This window comes from Mustela nigripes, chromosome 18 (assembly GCF_022355385.1).
Source record: "Mustela nigripes isolate SB6536 chromosome 18, MUSNIG.SB6536, whole genome shotgun sequence".
NCBI classification, from domain to species: domain Eukaryota; kingdom Metazoa; phylum Chordata; class Mammalia; order Carnivora; family Mustelidae; genus Mustela; species Mustela nigripes.
The window spans coordinates 24,316,176-24,328,653 of NC_081574.1; the positions used below are offsets into that span (position 1 = coordinate 24,316,176).

Genomic DNA, 12,478 nt, shown 5'->3' on the forward strand with positions numbered 1-12,478 from the left:
TCAAGTTAATAGTTTATATATATGACCAACATGTAAAATTTTCAATACAACAAATAAATTTTAACAATATCTAGAAGTTCTTTGAAATGACATAATATATGATGTATAATTTTTTCACAACAGGAAAAAATGTTGGATTTCAGAAAGAAACCATGTTAAATTATCAATGAGATATAGATCTATATTTAAATTTTATTTAATCAAACCAATCTAAGGAATCTATATAATATTTTTCTAAGATTGCTTTTTAAATATGAAGGCTACATTGTGAAAATGAGTTTTAGTTCAACTAGAGTAGATCTTCATTTACTTCCTCACGTATGAATTTACCTATTTTTAATTAAAACTCATAGGTTCATACAACTTTTACTAAACAAATACTCAGACATTGGTTAATTCTTCTAAGACATTTATTTTATTTTACTATGCTATAGGTTCTTCTAAGTCTTTCATAAATATTAACTCATTTATTTTCATAACAACCCCAGGGGTAAAGATACTATTATAATCCCTGTATCAAATGAAAAGAGGCTGAGAGGCAGTATCCCTGGATGCCAATAGTAACTGCTTGTGCGATTAGAAGTCAGAATAGTGATTACTTTAGCAAGTGAAAAAGAGTATTAAGAGGAGACGTTTCTGGGGTACTCATGGCATTCTTTTTTGGATGTGGGCACTGTTTACCGAGGTTTGTTCACCTTGGGAAAATTTGTTGAGTTACACACTTCAGGCAAGTATATTTTTCTGTCTCTTTATTTGGAGATATATATACATATATATCCTAATCCTAAATTGTGTGTGTGTCTGTGCGCACGCGTGTGTGTGTGTGTATATATATATATATATATATATGATATCTATATATATGAAATACAAAATTCTTCAATAAAATATTGAGGAAAAAAGAGGTCAAATGTCTTGTTCAGGTCATACAACTTATAAATGCAAGGTCAGGATTTGAACCTAGGCTTGGCTAGGCTCTTAAGCACCATGACAGCAAGATAATTTTTTGAGATACTAATGTTTGCTCTTTGGGTTTTCTACCTCTGTCCCTTTCCTGCTCCTCCATTTTGGTAGGAAGTTCCCTAGTATTTCCTTGTCTCAGGGATCTTTGCATACCTGAATCAGAATTTCAGGAAGGCAACAGCTGTTTGTGATTTTTTTTTTTTCCTGTATGTAAAAACTTAAGATGTAAGAAGTAAGTTATACAGAAGGGAAATAGAAGAGATTATCTTTCAGTATATGAAATAGTAGGATAATCCCAAATTCTGGTGAGGAATTGAAGGATCATCCCATGCTTTTTAAGGACTACTTCCCCCATCAAATCAGAGGTGGTAGTAAGACTTCAGTGGGGATGGATGCTGGTGAAACTATGGATGCTGAACCCATAGCCATGATATTCACAGCTTTCTACAGAGCTCTACAATAAAGTAAAGGATTAAAAAAGGGACTTCCAGGGATCAGTATGGCCTTGGTCAATAAGGATGTCACTAGTGATGTATTGAGTAGATGTTAAATGCATTTGTTTTTCCACTCTAGACATTATGTGAACCTCTAGATTATTTGAATAAGTTGTACTGATTGTTTGGTGTCTACAGAAAATTATTGCTCTGGAAAAAATTAGGGCATTAAAAAAGTATACATGAGATATAGGAATCTAGTAGGGAGAGCTAACTTGACCTTATCCAAGAGATTTTTTTAGGTTTTGTTGTTGTTGTTGTTATGGTTTGTTTTGTTTTGTTTTAAATAAATATTCCTGTGTTAACATGAAATAGAAAAAAAAAAAAAAAAGGAAAAATAAATGGATAACCAAGGTAGCTGGCTTGAAATTTTAAAACAGAAATTGCCATTAGTACACTTAGAATAGGCCTTTTGCATTGACTTGCTTGTTTTACCTGTGAATGCAGGGGAATTTCTGAGGCTAAGTACAGATATCTGCAATTTAAATTGGTTTTAAAGAAGGGAGTTCTAAACTTCTGCCAATCTTGAGCATTTAATGTTTAAGCAGACTAAATTTAACAATGCTAAAGACTGTAACATCAACAGGCTGAATCATGCTATTGTGTATAGTAAGGGGGAAAAAAAAGGAATTGTAGATTCCTTCTGGCTCCTCCTGGTTGCTAGAATATCACTGGGGAAACAGGTGGTAGGAAGCTATTAAAAAGAGATTGTCATTCACACATGTTGCAAATATGATGATACTTTAGGACTTTTTCCAAGTCTGTACACTCAGCGTTGGAGTCAGGGTTGCTTTTTGTCAACTAAACCGGTGGTGATAGCTTCTGGTTGAGTTGAGAATTAATTATTTATCTAGTCCATGTCCAGAGTCACCTTGTGCAGTATAGTCTCATGGTTCAGATGAATAAAATCACAAAAGCAGCAAGCACAGTGTAGAAAGTGGTAGAAATGCTCACAGTGGCTCTTGGAAGAATTGCTACAAACTGTACACAATTGATTGTTGCCTGGCCTTGAATTTTAAGCTCTTTAGGTGTGCACAATGATTAATACTTAGCAATTTTGACCATGAGAGCCATTTTGTTTGTTTATTTGTTTTGAAGAGCCAACGTCCATTGCTGAGCTATACACAGTTACTGTCTACAATAGACAACAACTGTGATTGGATAGACTCCCGTGCTACCTTCTCTGTGTCCAAGCTGCTCTTGGAGCCATCACGCTCTTCTCCCACTGAGCCTCTGACTCCTTAGACTTCCTTCATATCCCTGAGGTTATGAATCTTGCCACACAAGAGTTTAAAATACTTGATTCTCTTCCACATTGTTCTTCCGCAAGAAGCATCTGGGATTCATATTCAGTTGCAAAATCTCAAGCTATGATAAGCTCCTCTTCTCCCTACGTAAATTCAAATACATGAGCAGTACTATAACCAGATATGGAACTTTTATTAAATTTTTTCCCTAGGAAGTAAACCTTATGGGTTTTACATATAGGAAAATACTTTTTAGAGATGAATTTCTTATTTGGGCTTTTGCATAAGTTTACTATTTTTAATATCATGTATAAGATCAAATAATTAAGAAATTTTTAAAAGAGATATAGCCCAAGATGCTAGAGTGGAAACCAAAATAAGTCATTATAGCATAATAGGAGGGGGGGTTAGAAAAGAACAAAATGACTTCATACTATAATTTTAAGGGAGAATAAGGGTAACTTTGAATAAGTTATTTTTATCTATATTCTGCCCCATTGCTTCACTAAAACTGTTTCATTATGGTCACCTCTGAGTTTCTAGGAATCATATCTGATGGACTATTTGTTATTCTTTTACTGACTCTCTTGGAGAAATTGACAGTGTTGAGACTATCTTAAAATTCTTTTCTCTCTTGCTTCTCATTCTCTTTATTCCTTTGAGCTCCATTCTTTATTTTTTTTTTTAAGATTTTATTTATTTATTTGACAGACAGAGATCACAAGTAGGCAGAGAGGCTGGCAGAGAGAGAGGAAGGAAGCAGGCTCCCTGCTGAGCAGAGAGCCCTATGTGGGACTTGATCCCAGGACCCCAGGATCATGACCTGAGCTGAAGGCAGAGGCTTTAACCCATTGAGCCACCCAGGCGCCCCTTTGAGCTCCATTCTTGTTCTTTGACCACTCCCTCCTTTGTCTACTCAATAATTTTATCTTCACCTACATCTTATGTGATCTTATTATAAAGGGTTGAACCCCACACTTTCTTTTCCTTCTGTTTTATTGTTTTGCTTAGACAATCTTATTCATGTCCATTTTCTTTGATCTACTAGTTTACAGTGATGAGCCCAAATTTATATTTCTATCCAGTAATATTTTTATGTGCTCTAGAATCATATATAAAAGGACATTTTGGACATCCTATGTGTTCCTTAGACTCAGCATTTCTAAAACCAAAACAATTGACTTCCTCTCTCTTCAATGAGTGCTTCTCCTTCTGTGTTTTTCTCTCAATTTATGGCACCCACTACTGATAGAATGAGCCCAACAGTCAACTGTCAACTCTCTTCACTCTTGTACTTTTTTGTGAATAAGCCATAATATTAGTACTATTTATCTATTTATTTATTTTGATGTCTGATCTTATTTATTTGTTACTTTTAGAAATTCTTATTTTTGATTGGAGTCAAACTTCTCAATGAGGATAACCTCCATCTCTTGGCAATCTGTTCCTGGAGTTTTTTTTTTTTTTTTTTTTGCCTTCTTTATTCTCCTGGCCTAAAGTTCAGCATACTCTGGAGCCTCCTCCTTATCTTTCTTAGTACATTGTTTCTTCAAATCAATATGTCAATGTTTGTGTTGGAGAACATGGGGAGTAACGCGATGCTGAATCTTGGGCGCTATGGTTTTAGGTTTCTTACCTTTTCTGTTTAAGCAACTTTCTCACAACATCATGGTGGACATCTTAGTCTTCGGGGAGATTAAAAAGTTTGTGTATTCTGTAACTCTTTGGGGGCCTAGGCAAGAGACACAGTAGTATATGAGTCTGGGAATATCCTTCTCCCCATTTTTTTTTTTTTTTTTACCATCACCAAGTTGAGAACACTAAGATTACTTGCACAATGCAACCCTGAACAGATTTGTACTTTCTTTCTACAATCCCTTTGGTCTGTAGCAGGAATGCCCCTTACTCAGAATACCCCCTCCTCAGGTAGACCCAGCCATAGGTTAAGGCACTTTGCTTCATGGGAAGCCTTCTTTATCATTCTCATCTGTTTATCATTGCCACTACTGATTTGGACCATGTAATCTTTCAGTTCTTCACCAGAGCATCAGCAGCAACTTCTGTGGCCATACGCTTCTCAGAAAATGTATGAAGCTCATGTTCACTGTCCACTTCAATGAGTTTCTGGCAGCCACTAGCTGAGAAAGTGATGTTCAGCTTCATTCTGAAGCACCCTTCTGCCTCTGCAGCACCACGAAAAAGAGCAATGTTAATGCCTTTTTTAAAAAAATATATTTATTTAGTTATTACAGATGGAGATAGAGAGGGAACCAAGCATGGGAGAGCTGGAGAGGGAGAAGTAAGCTTCCTACTGAGCAGGAATCCCAATATGGGGATATGGGCCTCAATCCCAGGATGCCAGGATCATGATCTGAGCCAAAGGCAGACCTTAATGACTGAGCCATCCAAATGTCCCAATGCTTTTTAACTAAATATTGCATTTCAGTCCCATTTTCACCTTCTCTATCCCTATTGCTACTGGCTTATTTCAGACCACCCTCATTACTCATTTGAACCATAAACAATTATGATTCACTCTCTCCATCTTGCCCTTCCCAATCTGTCTTCCATGAAGCAATCTGATTGTTCTGAAATGGTAATTTGAAATCATTCCTTATGCTTCCTATCTCAATGGCTGCCACAGTCCATAAAATGTGACTCAAATTTCTTACCATAGCACACACACATTGGTAACAACCAGGTACAAAAGTAGTCAATATGTTCTTGTAAAATCAAATTTTGTTCTCTAACACTTCTCTGCCTTTGCCTTTCTAAAGTAAAACGCTTTTATTTATCTTTAATCTCACTTGAAGCAGTATCTGTCAGAAAAACCTTCAAGATTCTCTCAAGCTGACTTAGAAGGCCCTTTCCTCAGGCTGTATTAGCAGCAAATTTGTCATAAATTTCTCCACTAGACCACTAAGTGTATTGTTTTCCTCTCGCTTGCCTGCTGGTAAGCTACCTGAGTTCAGGGACTAAATATATCATTTGGTCCATTACTTAGTGTACTGTCTATATAGTATAAATGTATAGTAAATAAGGCAATTAATGAAATTTGTTATTAAAAGAATAGTTATTAACTCTATAGTTTGTATGGATATATAAATAATATATATAAAATATATAAAACTTATATTTATGTAAGGAACTAGAAATGTGTTTATGAATGTTATTAAATGAATAGTAAATAAAGGCAATAAGAACTTGTTTTTAAACATTTCTAAAGATGGATTACATTTTTTTTAATGGAAGTAAGGAGAGAGAAATTTTTCCAGATAGAGAAAGAAGTGCAGGCAGTGACACAGGATATGTTTAAGTCCAGTGAGTTATTTGATGGGAACATGTAAGGAAAATTTTAGAGAAGATTGTAAAGAGAACCACATCACAGAGAGCCTTGAATATGTCATAATTTCTATGATTTGAAAAAAAAAAAAAAGCTTTAGCACAAACAGTGTTATAGAAATTTTATAGAAAGGTGTTAGCTTTAATCCACCCCTGGAGGCATTAGGTAATATTTTAAATATCCGCAAATAAACAGGAATACATAGTCCAGGGGTGGTTATCTGACGTTTAAAAGACTATAATGTGTACTTCACCTTCCAAAGAGAACAGTTACAAGTAGTTTCATTACCTATAACCTTGATCAGCACTACTCATTTTTTTAAGTAGCATAAAGAATGCTAGAAATATATTTCCATTGGTAAAATGTGTCTCATTCAAATGCATGGATGGGCTTGATAAAATGAATTGTCCCCCCACACTCGCACAGGCAAAGCATGAGAATTTAGCGACCTCAGTAGCTTATAATCCTTTGAGTACTTTTCTGGCTTAGGTTTTCTTTCTAACCTATTTTGTCACCTGATTCCAACAACAAAGGTGGCCAGATTTTGCCACTGGAATATTGTGCCATTTGCCTCAAGTGAATTTCACATGCAAGGTCATAGCTGAAGGTCCAGAAGGGAAGAAAGACCTGAGATATTGTTGGTCAGATGACAAAAGATTATACAACATTGTGGTGCCAGGTTGCTGGTACGTGTATGGGAGTCTGGGACAGAATTACTCTGGAGACGAGATTCCATGACACTGGCTTGTGGTGATGGAGGAGGGAACCTGTATTTCTCAACTATATTGATTTATTAGAGACTGATTATCTCCCCCCACCACCACCCAATGAATAAATGAGAGGACAAAGTGGTTTTGGTCAGCCCACAAGTTGAGGACTTCATATTTGTTAGAAAAAGGGAAATAATTGAAGCTTTTGAGCTATCCAGTTACCTTGTTGGTTAGTACATGATGCTTTTGAAACAAGGGGAAAAAAATGGTGGCTGATAGGAAATTGGCTTCAACTCTTACTATACTTAGTGAACTTTTCTGTATGTAGATAAAAACCTGGTTTCTATAAACTGGTGTTAATAACTTATTGCAAATCCACTGCTACTTCTACTACAACTACCACTTCTAATCATCATCACAATAATAAATCTCAGAACAAGTATCTGTAATGTTACCATTTGATCTTCACAACCTTGATGTCTTTCTCTCATGCACACTATGCAGTTGATTGCAGAATAATATTTTTTGTTTTGCATTAGGGCTTTAACCTTTAGGTTATTTTAAAGCCTTATTCTTAAAACTGCTATAATGGCCAAAAAAACCATGTGTTTGTTTCTGTATTATCCCTCATTTATCTCTGTATTTATTATTGCTGTCTTTACTTGCTTTAGTATACTTAATTGTAGAGTGAGGGCATTAGGTACCTCAACTTTGGTAGTTCTTTTCTCAAATCTTAGAAAACAATCCCAAGAGCTCTGGTCTAGAAGATGTTTTGCAGTAGTTCACCTGAGACCAATCCTCACTTTCTATTGCCTTCTTGTAATAGAGCAGGAGGACTGGGCAGCAATTTAATAAAAAATAATGGTGAATGTGAATAGCTTTTTCAACTGTCTTTCTGTGGTTTGGTAATTTTGATCAATGCTAAACTTCTCTTTTGTGAAGTAATGAGCATAGATCTACCTTAAGAAATGATTAAAATTCAGTTAAAGTTAAAACACAAACTTACTTTGTATTAAAGATATAACAAAATTTAAAATTTGTTTTACTACTTCCTGTTAGGCTTCCGATGCAGGGAACATGGTTATACCTTTAATAACTAAGGCTATATATTTGTCTTAAATGTATCAACCTGTTTAGAAGAAAAAGTATCTGGAAAAGATGTTAATTTTCCAGTCTCTGACAAGCTGTCTACCAAATGACTTTCCTGTGACAATAAATAGGTTTTGGTTGACATGTTTATTTACATACATTTAATACACCTTGTATTGAAAGGAGACAAATAATAACTTGACTCACTGCCAGATTACTTTACTCTATGCAGATAAGAATATAAATTCAAGACCTCTAATACATAATGGCACTAATCTTGCACTAGTGAATAAAACCGCCAAAATTCTCTATGCTTTACCTTCCTTTTGTTGTTCATTTAAGGGGGATAGTGTTCTTTTCCCCTCCTTTTGAAGGGACTAGAGTAACTCCTTTTGAATAAGTAGAGAGCTCAAAGTGTGATAATATTCTGAAATTTATTGCACAGTAAATTTTCTCTTTCACAAAGTTGCAAATAATAAATTTATGAGAATGTGATTATGGGAGGATATTTTTTTCTTTTTCATATCTCACTGTATTTTGTAAGAGTTATTCTAGGTTTTTGATCTTTTAGAATTCATCTCTCTTCTAAAATCAGCATCAGTATCCTAAAATGTACGTTACTAATTGTTTTAAATTTTTCATAAACTTGTCTTCTTAAATATATGGTTGCTTTTATACTTCATATCAAAATAATCTGAGTAGGTACTTAAATTTAACATATTTGGGATGTTGTGGAGATGAATTTTAGATTCTTAAAATTTTTGTTTGACAGCAGTTTCAGGATTGGCTGAAATATTTCTCTAATAGCAAAAGAGTAGTATTTCAATGGTGTGTCTTTTTATAAGTGACGAATGTTAAATTAACTTCTATAATAAGCCTTACTTTTTGTTGAGTGTAAAAGAGAAAGGAGGTTCTGGGTTACTATTTCTGGAAAAATGTGGAAGGTAGATTGTGTTAACACTGCCTAAAGCAGCTTTCATATCTACCACCTTGCTTTCATTATATTTAGACTCTAAATATGAGATGAAAGTTTAAACAAGTGACCCAAATTGACTACTGGAGAGCAGTAAGGTCAATATAGATAATAAAAGCTCTACTACTATAGTAATTCTATTATATCGATGCCTTTTTGCAAGCTAATTAGTACTTTATTATATTTTTATATTCCTTGATATATGAATAATCATAGGAAGATCAATTGAAAAGTTAAAGAAAAAGTGAAATTAGTCATCTTTGGTTACAGGACTTTTGATTTTGGTGGGATATCATCATTCTGCTTTGTGTCTGAAAAGTTGGTATGACAGTTTATAAGGCAGCATATATTCTTCAGTCCATATACACCAAAGGCTTCCTTCACATCATACCTGAGACATTTCTCTGAAATCTTTTTCATTTCAAACCACTGGAATGGGACCATCTTAATCAACATATATGTTGATTATGCATATATGTTGTATATATAGGTGTATGGTTATACATATATGTTGTATATATATATGCATATATATATAAATACACACACATAATTATGTGTGTATATATATATATACACACACACACATAATTATGACTGTTCATAATAGCACACAAATACTAAATCAGTGACTTTTTTCCCCCACCAGAAAATTAGACAACCTATAAGAAGTTTAAGCACTTAGGGAACCTCTCTTGAAATCAAAGTTAACTTAGGAAAGTATATCATTAGAATTCTGAAAAACAACATGAATTTATTGGAGATGTTTCAACTGTAACATTAGTCTCAATGCACATTAATAGAAAATAAAGTTCATAGGCAAACCAGGCAGAATGCAATTTAAATACATTTTAATCCCAAAACTGAGGCTCATTTTCAGTTGGTGGCCTCATCTGAACTCCGCAATTTTCTCTTGCCACTTAATGGCTATACGGAATCCTGGCAGCTGCCTTGTATCACAATTGTGAGCTGTCAAGGTAAGTAAAAGTAGGTATGAAACTTGATAACTCTGGTCAGTTACAGGAACAGTTCTCTAGCTGCAATTATGTAGTGAGCAAAGAGTCCACAGCATTAATTCAAAAGGTCCAGTCTAGATTATTAGAGACTCTCAGTCCTGTGGGGGAATTCTTATGTTACTGGGTAGGCTTCTGAGCTCATATTTATCCAATACGACAGTACTTTCATCTTGAATTTTTCATAGTGCATCTCCATTTAGGCTGACAAACACACACAAAAGATCCATCTTCACAGTAATCAAAGTAATCATGCCTGGCTTTTTCTGCTTTGCAGTGCCATAGATCATTTTGCTACGTCCATTACCGACAAGTGCAGATATTAAGCTGTGAAAATTAGAACTGTATGGTAGACCCAGAAGAAAGTCAGAAAAGGCTTCAAATGACATTCTCTGGCATGTGCAACACCACATGCAAAATTCCTTGAAAGGAGTATAAACATGGAATGAACATGGACAAAATTGACATTTGGCTGCCTGAGAAAATCTTTTGTTTCTGTTGTAACTTAATAGCAGGACAGATTTAAAAAATATATATATTTCTATGTATTTAGGCATACATTTAAAACACACCTACCCTCATAAATCTCTTAAAACATAGTTACATGTACCTTTTAAACCTCTACTGATACTTTGATCTCATAATCAACGGAGGGATTTCGCTGATCAGCCTGAAGTTAGTGTGAAGCTTTGTAAGAACATTTGGAATCCTTTAGGCTCTCAGCTTTGCTGGTCTTTAGTAACATAGGACTGCTGTTTGCAGATTATTCCATCTACATATCTCCCATTCCTGTTATACAAGAACATCAACATCCCACTCGAGTTATTTATTTCTTTGTTTTATAGTAAAATTTGCTCTTTATTTTTTTAGACTTTTGCTTCAGACCATTTAAAAGAAAACATTTGTAAAAATAATAGAGCCACATGAGCTTTCTGTATTTTAAGATAGATTATTAGTTTTTCCTGTGGCTCATATGAGATTGTGGTAGCAGGTAGAGCCTAAAAGTAGATTAATTTTATTTAGTCATTTTCTAGGAAGTATTTAACATTTTTTATTGTTGTATTCGTATGCAAAGAGTAATTATAAATGAAAAAATGATTTTTGTGTCATGTGAAAATTCATTGCAGGTAATCATTTTAGTTTTATAGAATATAAATATTTTAGGATGCTATATGCCAAGCTAAGTGCTATGACATCCCATGGTATGGGACTACTAGATAAGAATTTATATGGTGACACCAGTCCTCCACTTAGAATACATTAAGAATTCAAATATTTCATTTAAGGAATGAGGAACTTTTCTATCATTTACATCTAAGAGTTAGGGAAATTGATAAAATCTTTTTCTTAAATTTGAAAATTATCTCAGTTTTTCACACCGCATATGCCAGGAAAACTTTTTAGATTTTATCTCCATTTCTATTGAAATAACTCTGTCATCTCCAGTGCTTCCTCTGATTTTGAATGGAGGACTTTAAGATGTTTCATGAACATAGTTCCTCACTTAAGACATGTTATTAGACTGTTTACTCTTGTGCTATTCTGACCCAGACTTTCTGCTAGTATGTTTGACGGAAAATCCACTGAGGTCAGTAAGGAGTCATAAAGGTACTTTGCTGCCCCAGATGCCATATCCATCAGCTCACAGAGGCCAGGGAAGACCAATGAGGCCATGTCAATATGGATCACATGGGAAAATGAGTCTCAAAACTGTGGTTTCCCTGACTCTGAGATTTTTAATGAAAGAGCTCTACTTTACTTATAGCTGCTGGGTTTGTTTTGTTTTTTTTTAATAACAATAATTTCATTATAATGGTACACTCAGAAGGTAGATCTCAGAGATGGGTAGAACAAACTGACTTCTCAGTGGCTTATTGGGTTTAAAAAAAAAAAAAAAAAGATGGGGCGCCTGGGTGGCTCAGTGGGTTAAAGCCTCTGCCTTTGGCTCAGGTCATGATCCCAGGGTCCTGGGATTGAGCTACACATCGGGCTCTCTGCTCCACGGGGAGCCTGCTTCCCCCTCTCTGCCTGCCTCTCTGCCTACTTGTGATCTCTCTCTCTGTCAAATAAATAAAAAATCTTAAAAAAAAAAAAAAGCCAAGAAAAGGGAATTACTGAAATTTATGAAAGAAGGTATGGTCAAGAAGAGAGGAACAAAATGAGTCTCAGAGAATTTAAGCTGTTTTGTCAGAACCACCCAGCTAGAGGTGAACCAAGTATTTTCCATCACAATGTGCTGGCTTTTTGCATTGGTATTAAACTGGTTTCTGGTAACTTAAAGATTTTTTACATTCATCCTAGTCTATTCAGGCTACTATTAACAAAATACTACAGGTTGAATAGCTTATAGACGTAAAAATTTCTTGGTCCCAGTTCTGGAGATGGGGAAGTCCAAGCTTGAGTTGCCAGCAGATTCATTTTCTGGTGAAGGTTCTCTTCCTGATTCATAAAGAGCTCTTTTTGTGTGTCTTCATAGTGGAAGGAGCAGTGAGGTCTCTCAGGGTTTGTTTATATGGACACTAAACCCATTCAGGAGGGCTCTATTCTCAAGACCTAATCACCCCCCAAAGGCCCCATTTCCCAATACCATCACACTGAGATTAGGATTTCAACATATAAATGTAAGTGAGAAGTAAACAGTCTATA

The 12,478-nt window shown here is 34.9% G+C and overlaps 1 pseudogene; it reads right to left on the bottom strand.

Annotated features, from left to right (window-relative positions):
• Window positions 1-4,079: 4,079 nt before the first annotated feature.
• On the bottom strand, window positions 4,080-4,867 carry LOC132006429 (small ribosomal subunit protein eS6-like; annotated as a pseudogene).
• Window positions 4,868-12,478: the final 7,611 nt, after the last annotated feature.